The 20834-nt window shown below is 37.9% G+C and overlaps 1 long non-coding RNA gene across 2 annotated transcripts in view; it reads right to left on the bottom strand.

The window, feature by feature from the left end:
• Nucleotides 1-7545, bottom strand: part of LOC103175813 — a 49149-nt gene extending 41604 nt beyond the window's left edge. Inside the window, exons 1-4 of one of the 2 annotated variants that reach the window (XR_487534.2) lie at nucleotides 7396-7545; nucleotides 6264-6495; nucleotides 3984-4147; nucleotides 1107-2683 (exon numbers count right to left, since the gene is read on the bottom strand). This is a non-coding gene — a long non-coding RNA (uncharacterized LOC103175813). Of the gene's footprint in view, nucleotides 1-1106; nucleotides 2684-3983; nucleotides 4148-6263; nucleotides 6496-7395 lie in introns of those variants that run through there. The other variant, XR_487535.2, reaches the window with a different exon arrangement.
• Between the last annotated feature and the right edge of the window lie 13289 nt (nucleotides 7546-20834).

A 20834-nucleotide genomic window follows, 5' to 3' on the forward strand; every position in this document is an offset into this window, starting at 1 on the left:
AAGCCATATGTGCCTGTGATCTTTTCCAAGTCAGATTGAATGTTGTTGTGCTCTGGCTAAAATAATTAGTTAACAAACTAACAATGGGAATCTAATTTGTGATACTTTGCTCTTCCAGTTTGCAAAACTCATGGCCAGTGAATTACAACTAGAAAGTTGGCAAAGTCCAAAGAAAGGCTAGTGAGTAAAACATGTTGTGCTGGCACAAGGCTGGTTTGGCCTTTTTTGTGTTGAATTTTGGCACATTGGGATTTGAGAATTGCATTGAGTAAGTGAGAATATATAACTCACTGCCTGAAATTGTAGTTGTAGCAGAAAGCTTCGGCATTCCAGCCTCTCCAAGGACTTTCTAAGAGGAAACTCAATGCATGTATGCGAGAGTTGGGAATAGAGGGGTATTGAAGAGAACTCCAGCAGCAGCAGCAACACCAACATTTATGGAGTACCTTTCATGCAGGGTAGGATCTCGTACCGCTTAACAATAGCATAGTTTGACACCGAGCTGGGATGAGAGGGGGAGGTGACTATAGGTAAGGTCGAAGAGGAAAGTCTTCAGTTGCAAGTTGGTGATGGGCAAAGAGGGTGTAAGGCGGAGGGATTGAGACAGAGAGCTCTGGAGGTTCTGGGTAATGTGGTTGAAAACATGTCTGGTAGTGGTGGAGTGAAAGGGTTGAGGGACGTGCAGCCTGAGCTGGCTGAATGAAGGGATTGCCATGTGAGTAGGTCGGAGAGGTAGGAAGATTCCAGGCGAGAAGTGATTTGTAGGTCAGTGTGAGGATCTTGAAATTGATCCATTGTGCGAAAGGAAACGAGTGAAGCCTGACAAGAAGTAGGGTGATAGAGGTATGGTTTGGCACAGAGGAAGATATGAGCGGCTGAATTTTGAATCAGTTGGACTTCGTGAATGGTGGAGCTGGGGAGACTGGCGAGGAGTGTATTGGGGAAGTCAAGACAGGAGAAATTAAACCGGCAGAGACGAGTTGGCCCAAATGGCCTGTTTCGGTGCTGTACAGTCTATGTAATTCCATGTAAAGTAGTAAATTTGTAAGTGTGTGCAATGTACCAATTTACCCATGACAAACACATTAGCAAACTTATAAAAGAAATGAAAAGGGTAATTTAATTTTACATAAATACACCATCAACAACTCATATTTTATATAGTGCCCTTCACCCAGGGTAGCATCTTGGAGAAACTAACAATGTTGAGTTTGATATGTATCCTATGTAAATATGTTATATTTATGAACTTTCACACACAGTCAAATTCATTAAATGTACCAAACAGAGCACAAGAGTGTTTAGCCCACATCAACAAATTAGCCACATGAAGCAGAATCTCCCCTTTCGTCCTCATGTTTGCCATCCCACTGAGTTAGACTCATCTATTGGAAAGAAACCCTTTTCACTTTTTGCGTAAATAAATACATTATCGTATTTTGGTGGTATTTGGAATCTTTCTTAATAGTTTCATTTTTGTTTCTTTTATGACTGTGTTCTCCTTTATCCCGATTTCCTTTTACAACCATCTTCACAAATTCTGAACAATAATCAGTGCTTAACCTTGGTCCAATGTTCTTTTTAAAAATAAAAAAATTCTCTTCAGTAAGGAAATATTCTAAAATTGTATTCTACACTGTAACTCATTGTTGTTTTAGATTAAAAAAAGCCTGCATCTCTTTCTTTAAAGATCAGCTATTTCTTTCCCTTGACCTCCAAAGCCTGTGGTCCAATTATTTTTGCTACTAAGAATTTTTTTTTGTTGTATCCTCAAATACATGCAGAGCTTTTTGATTCTTGTTCCATTGTTAGAGCAAACAGACAGTTTAAAGCAAAAAGCTAAACCTGAAGGCTGAGTTTATTCATGGATTGCTTGGGCATTCCAGGCTCTCCAAGGATTTTATTAAAACTAACATTTAAAGTACAATGTGAAATATTTGTAATATAGTACAAAGCAGAGCCTGTGAATATGATATCAAAGATGAAACTATTACATGAACTGTAGATGCTATATAATAATAATCCTTGCATTTGATATAGCACCTAATCACATTTTAGAGATGTCTCAAAGCGCTTCACAGAACATACTAGTGAATTCACTGTATATTTAGTGGATGAAATACAGTAGCATTGTTGAGCAAACATTGCGCAGAAGACTGGGGCCTAGCACACTGTTTGTACAGGTTTGTAGCAGAGAAGGGCGTTTATAGTGGATTCTGCAGAAAATATATGGACCACATTTTTCTATTGGCCCAGCTCATTGGCCATATATGTACAGTCCTTCTCCAGCCCAATCATAAATGAAAAGACTTTGAAAAGAACGGCTTTGTGCTCTGGGTGTGAAAAGCTTCAAAAGTTTGCTGTGAGTCACTCAGGTAAGAAATATTTCACATTTGAAAGAAAAATACATCACTGTTGTAAAAAGAATCAAACAACAGAATTACCTTCTGCACATAAATAACACAATCCATAACTGTCTCCACCTCTTGTGTCTCTTGTCACCACCTCCGCATGAACCATTTTCAAAGGCTTTCTTGACCCATTTTGTTAGGATTAATGTTTTTTTTTCCTTTTTGAACCACTGATTCCCCTTTTCTCCCTCGGATCTTGTGAAATCCTCCCTCTCCTTCATAGATTTCCAAGCACATCTTCAGTGGATATACACTCTACCTGTCCGAGTGAGCTGAGGAAAGAAGAACATCAAAACAATAACAACATATGAAAAGAGGAAAATAAATAACATGTGAAAGAAATAAAAGAAATGAGCAATTGCAGACCTTTCAACAAGAAGTGTATAACATATAATATTTGGAGCCTCAAGGATGCTGACTCACTATTTAGTTATTTGCACCAGTGCCTTTGTGGCTATAGAAAAACAAGGTCAAACTATGTATTTTTTAAAATGCAAAGCAGACGTAGCTTGTAGGCTGGGTTTTGTAATCCTTCAATACTGCACTTAATTTTTACAATAAGCGTAACTATTTAGTATTTAAGCGCTCTGGAATGCTACCCTGCGTGAGGGGCACTATATAAATGCAAGTTGTTGTTGAAGTTGTTGTATTTACCTGTTTGCTTTCTTGGGTGATAGGAAGTTACTCATTCCTATGTCCATAGCTCTTTGGAGATTCTCCCATTTGTACCCAAGGACTCTGACAATAAGGGACCTCTGATTTGCAGGATCAATTAGCATGATAAGTGTAAAGTTAAGACTGGAAGATGTGAAGGATGTCAGTAAGGTGCTTCAACTCATCAGTTTCTGGGGTGGATCCTACTGAAATAGAGGGCAGAGCAGATTGTCCGAGAAATCATCTGATATAGTTTAATAATGGTGTTCTTCCCTCCTCTATCCCATTGCTTCATGATATTGACCGCTCCTCATCTCATATAAGTGGTTAACAAATACAATCTAAGGCTAAGAGTAATTTTAGACCTTTGGGCTTTGCAGCTTCATTATTCCAACAGTGGACGAAAACGTGGTGACATGGACAATGCGGTTTTGTGCATTTAAATAATACTTAATTGAGATAGAAACATATTACATTGAAACATTCCTCAGTATTGCAGTAGTGTCAGCCTGTGTTATGAGCATAATCCTGTTGTGGGATTTGATCCCCAAACCTTCTGATATGCAGGAGAGAATGTTAATTTAGCTAACGTGGTTATCCTGAACCGTTGGGCTGACTTTGGTTTCTGTGGTGGTTTTGATGTTAGTACTTTTCTGCTTGTCTCTTGACTGTCTCCTTATATCCTTCTGACATACCTTGACTACCTATTCATTCTTGAGTGTCAGGTGGGTAAGTGATTGAAGTTGCTGCTTACTGTAGCCCTAATAGTACAGTTTATTCTGTAGGTGCATAAAGAATTAATGCTGTAGTTCAACAGTCTGTGAATGAGGAAATTTATTTCAGGTCTATGCTAGATAGCGACTGGCAATGGGTTTTGCTTGAGGACAGAATAGTCTGGAACCAACATTTTTGGATTACCTTAGATGGGGTTAATTTCTCGTCAAAATCATCCTCTTCCTTCCAATATCCTCGACTTCATGTTTCATGTGAGATGTGCTGCTTTATGTTGATCAGCAATTAATTCCCAGACTCTTTAGTATGGCATAAGCCTCTTGGATAATTTACTTTCTTGCTTTGATGAGCTGAAAAACAAAGCATTCCTCAGTTTGTAAACACCACAGTTGTTTATCCTTCCACTTCCAGCCCATCAATGTTTCTTTGATTTTTTTTCTGTACTTGAGACTCTGTTGTTTTTTTCCAACCGCTCCCAACCCAGCTGACAAGCTCTTTTGTTCTAGGGCATACTTGGTTCCTCTTAGAGACTAAATTTCTCAAGTTAAAATTCAGAGATGCTTTAGGATCTTTTCAATGATCCTTGATTAACTTTAAAAGTGTTTTTCCCGTTTTAGTTTCTAAAAAATTATATATTTCATTGCAGAGTGGACCAGTATATTGGCAACATGTAGAATTGTATCACAACTTTAAGCCATAAGATACAATAAAAACAATTTACTATTATGTTGTGTCTTTCACATTTGCAAGAATGTCTCAAAGCTGATTTACAAAGAATGAGTGGGCGTCCGAGCTGGGAGGCTGCGGGAGGTTGGGGAGAGGTGGCTGAAAGTCAAAGAGATAGGTCCTTCTGCAAGATTTGAAAGCCGAGGGGGAAGGGGCGAGGTTGATGGGATTTTTGGAGAGCGTTCCAGCGAGAAGGTCACAGTATCTGAAGACACCATTGCCAATGGTGACCAATGAAGGATCCTGGATTTGAGGAACCGAGGGAACGACTGAGGAGCAGGGTCACAGGAGAAGGTGGCGCAAGGCAGAGGATGCTGCTGAAAGTGAGGACAAGGAACTCAAAATTTATAACAACAATAACTTGCATTTGCATAGTGCCCTTCACGCCGAATGGCGTGTCAGAACCCTTAATAAGGTACCAGTGGAGGCTGGTGAAGCTGGGGATGACAGGCTCATGGGGTTGGTGTGGGAAAGCATACTGGCTAGGTTATGGCAAAGGCAAGTGATGCTGCAGAAATGGAAGAAAGTGGACTTGGATAAAGGATGAAAGGTTTATTGGAGTTTTAAATAATGAATAAAATGTTGAGCTTCTGAACAGAATTTATGAGCTGAACGGAGCAACCAGGGAGGTTTAGATATCATTTTACACATATTAATAATCTTATTGGTGGCACTGAATCACAATGAATGTAAAATGAAAGCTGATCCCATCAGTTACTATGAGTGGTACATTGGATGAGGTGGGTGAGAATGGCTCTCACAACTTCACAATGATGAATATCATCATGCATAAGATAATCATTCAGTTTGGTTGTTTGTGGGACATAGCTGTGTCCAAATTTGCTGCAGGATTTTGCCTACAAAATACTGTCACTGAATGTTACAGTAAATACTTTGGTGCACTTTGAGATCTCCTCCCTAGTAAAAAAGCACTGTATCAAATGCAAGGATTATTATTATAATGAATATAAGTCTTCTGAATGGCATTCCTCCAGGTCTGTGTTTTTGAAGTTTACTTGTTCTTTGCAGCCAAGAACAGTTGCCACTCATCATAAGATACTCATCTTCAGGAAGCAATGACTGAAGCTTACAGCATCTTATATAAATGAAGTACTACCTGTATTTATTACTTCAGAAACACTGTAGTGGGTTAACTTCTGCCAGTCCTTAAAGTTTCCAGCCTTGATGGTTGGCGCTTATATTGGGGACATTTCACTAAGGTTGGTAGGTTTATCAGTTAGTAGAACTGTGTGCCCATAAATGCTGTCATTTTACTGAATTTCCTGATTCTCCTTGATAAGCCAGATGGTATAATTTATCCCAATTGGGGAGAGCAGTTATTGCTTGCATTGAGTGACACCTGCTTTTAGTTAAATGATAACTTCATACTGTCAGTTGAAAGATAATGGATCCTTGTACATTATATACTCTCAAGTTCTGTCCTGCTATTTGCTGACAAATGGGAGATTGTACCTTGCACTCAGCAGACAGGATTTCCAATCAGCATTAGTAAGTTTTACTAATCAGCAGAAGGAAAACTCTACACAGTTGTATGACTTAACTTTTAAAAGGTTTAAAATCATTGTTTTTCCCTTCCTCTAGTGCATCGGTGGCCAACCTTTATGTTCGGCCAACAAAATACATTTTCTTGATTGAATATTTCTTGATTGATGCCAGAAAGCAAGAAATATTCAGTCAAGAAAAAATTGAAGACACACTACCAATCAAAAACGGACTTACCTACACTCGTGCAAATGTTCAGGGGACCACTTCTTGACAGCTACTTGGGCCACTTCCAGCCCATGAGCCACAGATTGCCCACTCCTCTCCAGTGAATGGTTCCAGTGGGCATTCATTTCCAGGTTGTTGAATATATGATCATGGGCTCTCCACTGTGCACTCTTTACCTTGCAGTATGTAGGAACCCAATTGTTAGTCGATTGGCGGATCGCTTTTCTGGAGGTAATAATCCCTTCAAAAAAAAATAATAATAATAATCTGGATACTTAATCCATGACTGTTTGTGGGACCTGCTGTGTGCAATTGGCTGCTACGTTTTGTTTTACAGTGCATTCTGTGAAGCGGTTTTAGGCGTTTCGATGACTGGATATGGCGCTATATCAAATTCAAGCATTATGATTTATTTTTAGTTTTATTATTATGAGTTAGTTTATAGAGCATTTTGATATATAATATTTTATTATTAAAGCTGGTGAATTTACACTGGCATCTCTAATTGCTCAGTTGGTCTACCAACCATGGATAAATAATGTGAATATTTGTATCTGAATTTAATATTACAGCAGCCTTAGGATATTTGACTACATGTTCTTCATTACTGTGAGTGTTCTGCTTCCTGTATTTCTATATACACCTGAATGTGACCTAAACAGCAAATTGCAATAACATATTGAATCTCACCGAGTGAAAATTCACTGTTGCTATGCACACTATCTCAAGGGTATAATTATGGATAATAGGCACCCAAGAGAAAGAACAGATGTATCAATTACTCCAATGTAGTCATGTTGTTTTTATGTGGATGGTATGCGCTTGATTTATATGCCACCAATTTAGCCCTGAATGCAAAATGTATAACACGTTTGAATTGGTGCGTCCTCTACAATTTATCTGACTGTATAATTTAATTTATAAAAAGAACATACAATTCAAACACCACGTTCAACAATTATATATATGTTATATACATATATATACACAGTATATGCAAAGTGCTTAAGTCTATTGCTGGGGACTGCGAGTTAGAACTGTGGTGGCTCGGTCCCAAACTCTGTTCAATAAGAACTTCTATTTAGAATCTAAAGTGATTTTAATCCAAATCTACTCCACAGCGTTCTGTTTCAAATTATACCTTCTCCGTACAACTGAATTGTGCCATGTGTTAGTCTGTTTTCTTCTGAGTCCAGCAGGTTGTGTGTTTAAGTCCCCATGTTGCGATTTTGAGCTCCGTGTCTAGGCTGACATGAAAATGCGGTGCTGCATGGCTGGAAGTGCTATCCTTCAGATGAGACATTAAAACAAAAGTGGATACTAAAGATTCACCTGAACAGGCAGAACATGGCACTATCTATTTGAAAAGAAAGGGGAGTTTCTCCTGGTGTCATGGCCACAAACCCCCAAGTAAAATTGGTCATTCACTTCATGGCTGTTTGTCAGTCATTGCTGCATGCACCTTGTCTGTCATGTTCATCTACAAATATACAATCACTACAATTTAAGATAAATCCTGTGAAGTAATTTTTGATGTTGATGTGATCAGGCATAAAATGCAATTATTATTAATAATAATAATGATTGTTTTACATATCTGATTTTGCAATCTTCAAAACAAATTGTTCACCCGAGTACTATATTATCCGAGTATCGTATTATCCAAATATTTGTTTTTGGTCAGCTGGGTGTGTGACACATGCAAAATCCGTCACTATGTTTTAATTCAGGTGCTCATGTGAGGGGCTTTGGCAAATAAATGTGCCCGCTATAAGGCCAACTCTGCATCCAGGGTGCTCAGGGACAGGTTGGTGTAGGCCGGAGTCCTTCTCCCCTGAAGCTGCTTTCTGTGTCTGTTGCAAATCCAAATTACTGCTTGATCTGGACTTTGCAAATGGGCCAGAGGAAGCCTCTCCCCTGCATTCCCAGCAGCTCAGAACCATAAAGGAGGATTGTTTGGATACAAGTCTTATATACAAAGAGCTCGATCTGCATCGGGACCTTGTGTCCAAGCAAATGTTGGACCACAACAACAACAACAACCCCCAGGTTCTGATAAGAATCAACAAATGGGCCTGATGTGCTTTATATCTTCCAATCAATATCGCTGATGTCTTCTCTTTAGCCATAAAGAATCATGATTCAGCACTTGGGAGCACCCACCATCATATCTCACAAAGTACTGTATCTGAGCACTATCTCTACTGCACTTACAGGCTTCATTACAGAATAGTTTTGTGAGGACCTTATTCATAAGTAGATACAAAAGAAGAAGGGTGGCATTTAAGCCAGAATCAATGATGCATGAGCTGGAGCTGGAGGCAGGTGCTGAGAAAATAGATACAGTATTTGGCAAATGCCCAGGCAAGTAACAAGAAAAGGGTGGACAAAAAGTATTGTGAGCAAGATGAAAGGAAAGTGCGAGGTTCCAAAAGAAAAGAACAAAACCTTTTCAGGACTCGCATTCCTGGAAAAGGTAAAGATGAAAAGGACCACAATTGCTGGATATTGGAACTAAAAAGAAAACCCTGGAACTATACTTATTTGTACTTTAGAATCAGACAGTTAGGGATGCAAATGTCCTTTTCGGTCCTATACATTCCAATATTTCCGTTTGCACAGCATACTGACTGACATCTGAAAGAAAAAGAGATTTCAGGAACAGATGCAATTGTAATGAATAAAATACCCAAGAGGCACGATCAAAAACTCAGAATAAATCATGCTAGTGATCACGATCCTGCTAGCTGGCTGCTGAACAATATAATCTGTGAGCCAGAGAACAAATGCTCTACCTAGCTTCAGGATGCCAGCAATGAAAAAGGTGTTGGGTTGTTTGCAGCATATCTGGATTATCACATTTTATACTTAAGGAATCTCTTAATTTCAATTTTATATGAGCTCCATTGCCTCTACTGTCCTGGCTGGTGGTTGGTTTGCTGTCTGCAGAGGAAGCAGGCCTGAGGGGAGTATTAGAGGTGTGAGAATGGATGAATAATCTATAATTTGTACATTAGGGATCAGAAAGTATCTATACAGCGTGGACAGAATCTACAATAGGCTAGGTTTTGTGCGTTCTGTGGAAGCAGATATGAAGGACCAAATGACTTTTTCTCGTTAAATGTTCTATTAACATATGTTCTATGGAGTCCTGTAGCTCAGTAGTTAGAGCACTCGCCTCGCAAGCGAGAAACCTGGGTTTGATTCCCGGCAGAGCGAAACATTGGGCAAGTTTCCTTACTCCGCATGCCTGATAATAATCCCTCAAGAAAAAAACCCCAAACAATAATAAATTGGTCACTTCAATCTACGACTGCTTGTGAGACATTGAGGTGCGCAATTGGCTGCTGTGTTTCGCCCACACATATACAGTCAATTCACTTCTGTGAAGCGCTTTGAGATGTCTAGAAGACGTGAAAAGCACCATATCAAATGCAAGGATTATTATTATTTTCTTATGTTCTGGTAGAGGGTTTTAAGTCCGTTTCATGTAGTTATTAGACTTTATTTTGTATCCATGCCATTTGTGTGTAGTTCCTGGGTTAAACAGAAAAAGCATCAGGGAAGAATTATTAGAATATTTTTTATCTTTACCTTTGTGAAGCTGTTGCCAAATCTGACTTTGAGCAAAATGATGGTAGAGTGACAGAATCAGAGACAGATTTTCCTTACAGTGATCTGTGTCCAAAATGGACAGATATACATTTGCTGACTTGGAAAGAATCTGTGTAATCTACTTCTTGAGTGAAAACAGATGGCATTCACTTTCTAGGTGGTCCTTTCATCCCTGTTGTTGTCCAGTATTGTTTCCATTTAAAACTTCATCGTTTCTGGTAGAGTTTGCTTTCAAGGAAGTTGATCAGAGCAAAAGAGGAAGACAAACATTTAAAAATGACATCAATCTGAAACAATTAAAACCAAAAGACACAAAAAAGACAGGAGGAGACAAGCTCGAACTAAAGTAATCTTAGCAGAAAGAGGAGACCCAAAAGACAGTATTGTATTTCTCACTGGGAGCTGATTCTACTGTAAACAGCAGTGTTTCCATTGCCCATTGATATTTGTGACCTCTGCATTAACCTTCCTAAGATTCCGGGGCCATTAAACCCCATTATCCTCTCTCTACTTCCTCTCAGTGTATAGGTTTCTGATGTTTCAACTGTATCCAAATAATCAAAGTAAAAAGAATCGCAAATACAATACATAATTACAGTTAGACTGAGTGATGCTCTATGTATCTATGATGAATAATAATTATTACTAGTAGTAATACTAATCCTTGCATTTATTAATAATAATCATATGCACCTTATGAGAGCATTGGTAGCATGTAGATTGTACACAAATGTCCAGTAGCACAAGAGTTTACTAAATTATATCATTATATGATCATAGTGTCTTATTTTGATGTATGATCCTGTTTATATCATAATATATAGCTGTTATATAATTATATTTTTTCCCCAGTAAACATATGTTCAAGCGTAAATCTAATTTCAAATTTGTTCCAGTTTGTAATAAATTGTTAAGATCTGTGTGTCACAATCGTGGGATTAATGGAAACAAGAAATGGCATGATCATCCAGTGTCTTGAGTTTTTGATGCAATCTTGTGTGTCAGGCTGGTTCAATTGGTAGCAATCTTGTCTCTGAGTCAGGAGGAAATGGGTTCAAACCCTATTAGACTTGGAACTTTTATGGTTTAAAAACTAAAATGAAAGATGCCAAACCAACTGTAAGGATTTTTACTATTATTATTATTAATCTCAGTATAAAACAGAAGAGCTCTGCATTGCCTTCTTTCCATAAAAAACACAGCTTAACATGTACTGGATTCATTGTAATGTTGCTTATTGTCATTTTAAAAAATACCTCTAATGAACATTTGTTTTCATTATATGCGTGTGCAGTGTGTGTGGGTGAGAGTGTGTGTGTATATGGGTTTATGGGGGTGATGGGGTAGGGAAAGAGAAATAAAAGTATGTTTAAAAAGATCAAAGTGAAATAGAAACAGGACCTCAGGCTATTGAATTATGTCAACAGTATTTATGAGTGAATCAAACAATTTTAAGGAATTTTAAACACGTGGATTCTGTTTTGTAGAATTCACATGCTGGAATCTGTAGCAGAGATCTGATCTAGGAGAGCTCTGTTTGGTTGCAACCTGTTCTTGTTTTATGGTGAGATGTGTTTGGAAAGTAGAAGGTTATCATCAGTGCACAATTTAGTTTTGGCTGTATTTAGCGAGTAGCTTAATACTGGCTGGATTTTCAGATAGAAATAATAGAGGTCTCATAACGTTTAAAAAATGGGCCAAGTAAAGGCTATCTGACTCTTCCAAAGACCACATACAATCTCGCTCATTGTGGACCTTACACATTTATTTAATGCTACCATTTGTATATTTATCCTCCCAGTGGTTGTAAAATCAGAGTACTTATGATGCTCAGTGAGGAGCTACCATTGGTCTATGGGACAAAGTCCGGAAACAGATGAACTGTAGTATTACTGACCTACAATATGATTGCCAGGCATAACCAGTGTTTCATCTAAGGCACAAACTGGTGGGTAAGTTTTATCACTGGACAAAATGTTTTCTGGTCAATCTCTCAGTTCCGGTAAAGTGTTATCTTCAGTGGGATGGACTCCAGCTCCACATTCCATTTTCGTTCAAATGGTACATTTAAAGGTTCTTCCTTCCTCTCAAAAACACCACTATCACAACAGACTGCCCAGAATCACAAATGCCGTCAAAATGCCTATAACTGCATTTATTGGAGGTGGTCACAGTGGGATTGACTAATAGAACCTCCAAATCGCATAGGGGAATTCCTGCCAAGGATCGGGAGGACATAATGTCTGACTTGTGGGCTGTCCCGCTCCAAAGCGTGAAAAGTAGATTGTGGGGTTCCCACAAGCTGATTAGCAGCAGAATTACTTACTTACAACGGAATCACTATTAGTGAATCATGTTTGATTATTCGCCTTTTCAACACAGTAGTCTGTGGGGAGGAGAGCCTCCTTATGTTAATATATCATTCCTAAGATGGAAAAACATGAAACTGTGGTATCAGTCACCTGTTAGGAGTGCACTCACTGCTGCCTATTAACACCAAAGCTTTGTTAACTATTTTGAGAGGGAATCAGATAAGTGTTAGAAGAAGAAGAAGAAGAAGGCAAAGGGGAAAGAGCCAATAATTAGTATTCAAGTGGATATCTTCAGTGAAGGTGGGAGCCCAAGTGGAGGCTTGATGGACCAAATAGATTATTCAAAGTGTTCTCATTTCTATGATTCTGCGATGATATTAATGTGTATTTTGTTATGTTCCTAATTTTGGGATAAAAATTAAATTTGAGTAATTATTGTTAAAACAGGAAATCTAATGAGAAGAAGCTTGAGGAGGTTTTGTCCTTGCGAGAATCTGTAAATAGTCCTAGAACAATGCTACAGTGTACAGTGATATATTAGTGGGAATGGTTAAAAGCTCAGGGATACCTTGCTGTAATGTGTTCCATTTCCTATCTGAACACGTCTGACACAGTTCATTTTATACAGAATCAATTGCATGAAATGCACACACTGTACGGAAATACACATGGCTTAAGAATTGACCTAAATGGTCCTGAAGGACCTCTTGGGAACTCTGCTTATGAGCTAAAAGTTTAAAATCCTGCTGGCGATAAATAAATTTGCAATTGAACCAATGTAAAGTGAACTCTGAAACCTACAGGGAGAAAATATCCTGTGCTTTCAAGAAGCTGCTTGATTCAGACAATCTATGTGTGCTACATTATACATACCCAGAATGTTTTATAGCCTTTACAGCTACACGCATCATTACTTTTCTAACAATGGAATTTTCCCCCCTGTAGCTTAGCCATAACATATTTTACTCAAGTATATTTATTTATCTGTTTAGCTTGGCTCAGTTGTTTCAACTTTCTTTTTGGTTATAGGTTGGGATTTGAATTTATAATCCGGGCTGATTCTCCAGTACAGTAATGGAAACGCCCTGTGTTGGGGTGAGTGCTGCCTTGTGCTGAGATATAAAACTGAGGTCCAGTCTATCTGTTCCATCACACCATTCAAAAAGAGAAGTACATTTTTCTTCGTGTCCTAGCTAACAATCCTCCAGATACGCTAGTCAATTACCTCAATAATTTGTACCAACAAGGTCCTAGTTATTTGTAGGACCTTGTTGGCTCAAATTACTGCACCATTTAGTAAGAAAACAGTCATTATAATAGTCATTATAATAATAATTATTATCCTTACATTTGATATACATTTGATACACCTAATAATAATCCCTCCAAAACCAAAAACAATAAAAAATTGGTCATTTTCAATCTACGACTGTTTGTGGGACATTGCTGTGCGCAATTGGCTGCCGCGTTCGCCCACAAATATACAGTCAATTCACTTTACAGTGTGTTCTGTGAAGCGCTTTGGGACGTCCTCCCGACGTGAAAAGTGCTATATCAAATGCAAGGATTATTATTATTATTATTATATATCATGTGGTGTGTGTGTGTATATCGTGTGTGTGTGTATGTGTATATTGTGTGTCTATATCATGTGTGTGTGTATCGTGTATGTGTGTATATCGTGTGTGTGTATCGTGTGTGTGTATATCGTGTGTGTGTGTGTGGAGTCCTGTAGCTCAGTGGTTAGAGCATTCGCTTTGCAAGTGAGACACCTGGGTTCAATTCCAGGCAGAGGGTGAAACCTTGGGCAAGTTTCCTTACTCCACACGCCTAATAATAATCCCGCGTTCGTCCACAAATATACAGTCAATTCACTTTACAGTGTGTTCTGTGAAGCGCTTTGGGACGTCCTCCCGACGTGAGAAGCGCTATATCAAATGCAAGGATTGTTATTATTATTATAGTGCCTTTCATGCAGTGATAAAGTCTTACAATGTTTCACAGGATATATTGTACAGTGGAGTGACTGTATTTTGCGTGCAAAATGTCTGCACAGAATTGTCCCACAAACAGCTATGAAATGAATGACCAATTTTATTCATTTATACTTGACAGCAATTCAGTAATTACTTGTGAGGTGCTTCAAAATAGAGTACTTTTATATGATATGGTGATTTAAAAATCTGTAGGACAATTAAAAACTTGAATTCATATACAGAGTTACAAAGAGATCCCAAAAATTAAACCAAATAGGAACATTTCACAAAGACACAGTTTAAAATAAGGAACCATTTGCATTGATTCTAGACTTAGTGTGAAATGCAAATGAACGGAAACTGGTTTTAATTTGAATCAACACAATTTTAAAATATTTGGAGAACCATATGCTTCCCTTTAAATTAACGTTGCTATAATAAACATTTTTCATAGATTTAATGGTATATGAAATATAATTGGGTGTGCCTGAGACTCTGTTCAGGAACAAATTCCATAGAATAATCTAGGTCCTTAACTCTTATGTTCACTGGAATTGAACATGCAGTCATCATAAGAGCAGTAAACGATCTGAGATGCTGTATCACATGAAGGGCACCATATAAATGCAAGTCACTACATTTTACAAAAAATGCAAGGTTTATTATTATTATTTTTATAAGTTAATTCCTGGTTGGTAAATGAACCAAGGGAATTCCCTTTGAAATTCATCAATAAATCAGGATCCCAAAAGTCCATTTTAAGACCAGCATTTTGTATTCCAATCTTTCGTCAGATGTTCAGGGCTGTTCTCATCGAGGAATTGTTGAAAGCAAAATGCCGACTGCAATTGCAAACTGAAAGTTGTGATTCATTCCCATGTTGGCCACTGACCCCTGCTGAAAAGTGACTTGTTAGAGAATTAGTGAGGCAAGAAAAGATTTTGCTTGGCTGTGAAGTCCCCATTGTGTCACATGGCTTATTAATGCTCACTCTAAGATCACACATAAAGAACAGTTATTTGGCCAAGGTGCCCAGGATAGTTGGACTGTTATTATTGTAAAGTGAAATGATTGTGTAATTGTAGGCAAAAGCGGCATCCGATTTGCACACAGCATTATATATATATATATATATATGCAAATCAGATGTCGTGTTTGACTACAAACCTGCAAATCGGACGCCTATATGTTACACATATATATATAGCCTGCAAATTGGATGCCTATATATATATGTATTATATATAGCACAAACTGCTGTGAAGTGAAAGGCGAATTTAACCATTTAAAACCATTGATTGGTCTGTATGAAATGCTTGGTAATAATTCAGCATAAGCTTACTGACAGAATCCTTACTTCAGAACATGTTAAACGCCTCAGTATTATTTTATTTGGAAATCAATTATAGTTACACGCATTTATCAGTAACTGTAATTGTTATGGTAACTTCATTGGCCATAAATTTATATCTTCTCAATTAAAACACTGTCAAACTGGACATCTGTTAAATCTCATTTCATGCCCCCCACCTTACAGTTATGCCATTACATCTGCTAAACTTGTGGGAGTATCTCCCCTTTCCGTTACAAATCTGGCTGCCTCAAGAACTGAGTTATTTCTGTCGCAAGAACAACATACGGATTTCTATTAGATTTATCACTTTGATGACCTCTTAGGGCAGATGTGTAAGGAAATTACATCATGTGTACTTCAGCACTTTGATAATTATCAATGGTGAAAGCTATTCTATTGAGACGTATGTTTTTGGTACAATATTTAGCTCCTTATTGCTCAAAGCTGTATGTGCTGACTTGGCCAGATTTAGTTAAAGTTGGTTGGGAACTCACTCTCTACAAGGCTCTCCTTACTATCACTTTTTTACCTTGTTCATACAACTTTATAACATTCACATAATCTACCAATGCCACAATAATCATTGTTAACAATTTTGTTAATATAATCTAACCCTCATAATTTTTTCCATTGTGGTCAAGGGAAAGAAGGATTTCTCCTTGTTAACTGGATGTCCAGTTCAGTGAAACTCCAGTTTTGGAGACAAATTTGTTTGGAAAAGTGTATTATTTTTGTAGGGGCTATGAAAAATTATATCATAAATAATAACATTCCTTGCATTTGTATGGTGCCTTACCATTCAGAAGGACTTCTCAAAGCACTTCACAGGATTTTCTGTGAAATGGAGTGACTATGTATTTGTAGGTGAGTGGGGCAGCCCAATTGCGCACAGCAATGCCGCACAAACAGCTATTAAACAAACGACCAATTTTATTTGGGTGATTATTGGCCGGGACACCGGGAGAAACTTCCTCCTCTTTTTGAATAATGGCATGGGATCTTATAGGTCCACTTAAAAAGGCAGACAGGACCTTGGTTTAACGTCTTATCCAAAGCACGGCACCTCCAATAAATCAACACTCGCCCAACGCCGCATTGAAGTGTCAATATGGACTTTTAGGTGGTGCAGCATTGCGTGAAGTGTAACAAAACTTAAATCCCAGCTTGGGGCTTGAACCCACAGTCTTCTGACTCAGAGGCAAGAGTGCTTCCATTTGAGCCGGGCTGGCACATGTAAAGTGCCATTATCCCTTGTAATGTCCTGCCACTGGAATGTCTACCCTTTTGTGAGGTTTCAAAGGGCAATCACAACAGTGCACCTCGTGCTGCGATTCAGTCAAAGAAATTTCAGGTTCGGCAATATTAGAAGCTAGAAAGATATCTCCTCCAATTTCTTTTGTTGCCTCTGGGCAAAGCATCTGCTGCTCGATTCTAAACTTAGCAGGTGGGCTTCTGAGAGTAATTGTGTTCAATCCACAATTAATGTGGTCAAATGTATCAAACTCTATCAGATTCTAACCCCCCGCCTCACCATCTCACTAAAGGTGAAGCTTGATTAATACTGCTGCAAATGAAAGCTCCTCAGAGAGGGGTTAAAGGAAGAGAGGAGACTGTGTTGATTGGTTTGAGGCATTTCACATAATTCTCTTCTGAAAGTACTGGCTTCTTACAGGATAAAGAAATCAGATGTTCAGAGTTTCAAAAGAAGATTCTCCAGTTCAGAGATCAGTTAAAAACTATCATTAGTTGATCAAGCTTGCAAACTGTATATTTTTTGTTTGTGAGGGAGAAGTCACTTGAAGGATAATAGGAAAGGTTTTTGTGTGAAAAGAAGTGTGACATTTCAGAACAGATTCAATATTATTTTGATGGATTTTTCTCCCATTTTCACTGAAATAGAAGATTACAGTTATGAGAATGAAGAGCAGAATATGATAGCATGAGTCAGGCTGATAGTCTTGAATCCTCCCTATCTATCTCTGAGATCTGGTGAAATAAAACAGGTTCAAATATTTCCTCACAAACAGCCATTCACCACTACGTTTGGAAATGAAGCATGTTTGCTTTGCGGTCTGTACAAAGATTAGCAACGCCTGTTTGCACATCTCTAGAACACAATGAATGAGAGTGGCTGCAGGCACCTGTTAGAAAATGTATATCAGAGAAAATGTCACAATAGTTAAATAAAAGTCATGTTCCAGTACTATATAAATAAGCCTCAATCACAAGAAGGAATCGACAGTTAATGGCTTCTAGCTTAAAATTGAATTATCTCGGCTCCACTAACCACAATAGATGCAAAACATATTGGGCATAAAATGCAAAGTTTTGAAAAATTAAAATCGAATACAAGTATTATTATTGTTATTGCAAATACAATCCCTACGTGCCACCTGTGACCACAATTGGACTTGATGTGCCAGTTCCAATGGTGATTTCAGGCTGCTCTTGCACTGACTATTGTGACAAACAACAACAACAACAACTTGCATTTATTTAGCGTCCCACATGCAGGGAAGCGACCCTGGAAACTTTAAGAAATCATTGGCGGGGGCATCAACTGTTTGGAATTTTTAACAAAGGAAACAGACCATTCGGCCCAACTAGTCCATGCTGGTGTTTATATTTCACATAAGTCTCCTATAGTTTTAATGGGAAATAAATCATTTATCTGCAATATTGTATTTAAATTATGTGAATTAAAGCAGTGGATGTTCTCATTCTGATATAAATCTGCATACAATTAAACCATTAAAGGGAGTACCTTTGAAGAATAAATACATTTTAACAGTGCTAATTGGCCTAAAACTATTTGCATATTGTGTACTTGTTGAATTTACAGAGAAGTGTCTGATAAGCTCTGGAAGTGTCTGCACAGGTCAAGCTCTGAGTGAAGTGCTAAATCAGCTGTAATGGAACTGGATACTGCCCTCACTGATTGAGAACTCAAGGGATCTCTGAACAGCAGCAGTGATGAAGAAGAAAATTACTGGATTAACTATAGAACCAATCTGCTCTGCCTTTCTACCAAGAGCAGGAGTTTCTCCTGGTTTCCTGACCAACAATCTCCGAGGTAAAATTGTCATTCACTTTGTGGCTGTTTTGGGGATGTTGCTGTGAGCAAATTAAGGTGCCAATTTTGTCTACAAATACACAGGCACTGCACTTTACAACAAATCCTGTGAAGAGTTTTGAGATGATTTGATGATATAAGACTCTATAATAAATGCAATGATACTTATTAGCAGTAGGTGATTATGCAATACAATAGTGGGGGTCTAACATTGTAATGTATTTATTAGGACATATATCCAGGAGCACTCATCCCTTCCTACCCCCTTGCCCTGACACAGATTGCTGTGAAACCATGTGATTGCATTTGGTGGGTTAATGGATTACTCTTTGAGCATCCAAGTACCTGCACGATTTACCAGTTCCAAATTGTTTGGTGACTCTTGCAAAGAACGCCCTCCTCCCATTTTTTTTAAATGACTCTCATAGTTAACAACATTTAACAACATAACACTTCATGAGAGAGGTGCAATATAAAGGCGCTAAACATTATAAAGCTGGCTGGGCACCCAAGTTTTTTCTAGAGATATTAATTTTGAGGGACCTGTTTATAAATTATTTTTGATAACAAGAAACCTTTTGCAAAAAAAAACAGGTACTTAATTAGCAATTTTTTTAATGCACAGCAACTGATTACAGGCAATGAGCATTATATAACAGATTTACAAAACTAAATAATAATAATAGTCCTTACATTTGATATAATGCTTTATCATGTTGTCGAGATGTCTCACAGAATATACTGTGTGTGTTTTGTGGCCAAAATAGGTGCAAGTTTATGAGTTACAAAAAGTAACAGTGATTATTTCTCACAAATGATTTTTTTTATTAATTACTAAAAGTGGAAGGTTTGAGCATGTATTACCTACCAAGCCCAGAAGGGATCATTTCCAAACACTTTTATTGGCCATGTAAACATCTTTTGGAAGGATGGGCACACAACTGTGATATTGCTTTCTAAAGTCCATCATTCAGATTAATATATTCCTTTGCTGAAAGATACAATTTAACTTCAGTGAAATAGCATGCAATGTGCTTTTCCTTTAATTGGCATTCCTGTTGTTTACTGCCAGAGGCCTTTAAATGATAATAATTCACATCGATCAAGTGAGTCATTCCCAACTGAGTGGTAAATTTGAATTATTTCATTTATCTCAGGCGCTCAAGATACCATCATCAATAAGTTTAGAAGCAGATCTGAATAGTGGATGTTAGTGGATCAGGAGCAAATGGAACATGATTAATGCCCAGTCCCTTCCAAAAATTGCCCTTATGACACCAAGTTTAAATATAGGACTCCAACATTTTATTACTTACATAATTGTATGTAGTACATTACCCCATGCTCAGGCCCTGACTCCTGACTGTTCAGCGCTTTGGGATGTCCTCCCGACATGAAGGGCGCTCTATAAATGTAATTGTGTTGTTGTTGTTGTAGTAGGTAATGTACTATCTTTTCATTGCATCACTTGTTTAAGTGCTGTAACCTTGCTCATTCGTTATTTTCCCTGTTAACAGTCAACACATAAAGCATTAACACGCAGTTCCCTATTAGGAATGAAATGTGAACTGAATTAAAGCCCAAAATGCACTTATTTAGAGAATTGTGTGTGTATATCGTGTGTGTGTGCATCATGTGTGGGTGTATATCATGTGTGTGTGTGTATCGTGTGTGTGTATATCATGTGTTTGTGTGTGTATATCATGTGTGGGTGTGGGTGTCATTTGTGTGTATATCATGTCTGTGTGGGTATATCATGTGTGGTGTGTATATCATGTGTGGTGTGTTTATCATGTGTTGTGTATCATGTGTGGTGTGTATCATGTGTGTGTGTGTATCATGTGTGTATGTGTGTATCATTTGTGTGTGTATATCATGTGTATGTGGGTATAAAAAAAAGGGTTAGGGTGTTTGTGTGTATATCGTGTGTGGTGTGTGTGTGTGTGTGTATCGTGTGTGTGTTTTTGTGAGTGTGTATTGTGTGTATGTGTATATCATGTGTGTATATTGTGTGTGTGTATGTGTATATTGTATGTGTATATCATGTGTGTGTGTATCATGTGTGTGTGTATCATGTGTGTGTGAGTATCATGTGTGTGTGTGTATCATGTGTGTATGTGTATCTCATTTGTGTGTGTATATTGTATGTGTGTGTATATCATGTGTGTGTGTATATCATGTGTATGTGTGTATAAAAAAAGGGTTAGGGTGTGTGTGTGTATATTGTGTGTGTGTGTGTGTATGCGTATA

The sequence above is a fragment of the Callorhinchus milii genome, unplaced genomic scaffold, assembly GCF_018977255.1.
Source record: "Callorhinchus milii isolate IMCB2004 unplaced genomic scaffold, IMCB_Cmil_1.0 Scaffold1, whole genome shotgun sequence".
NCBI lineage: Eukaryota > Metazoa > Chordata > Chondrichthyes > Chimaeriformes > Callorhinchidae > Callorhinchus > Callorhinchus milii.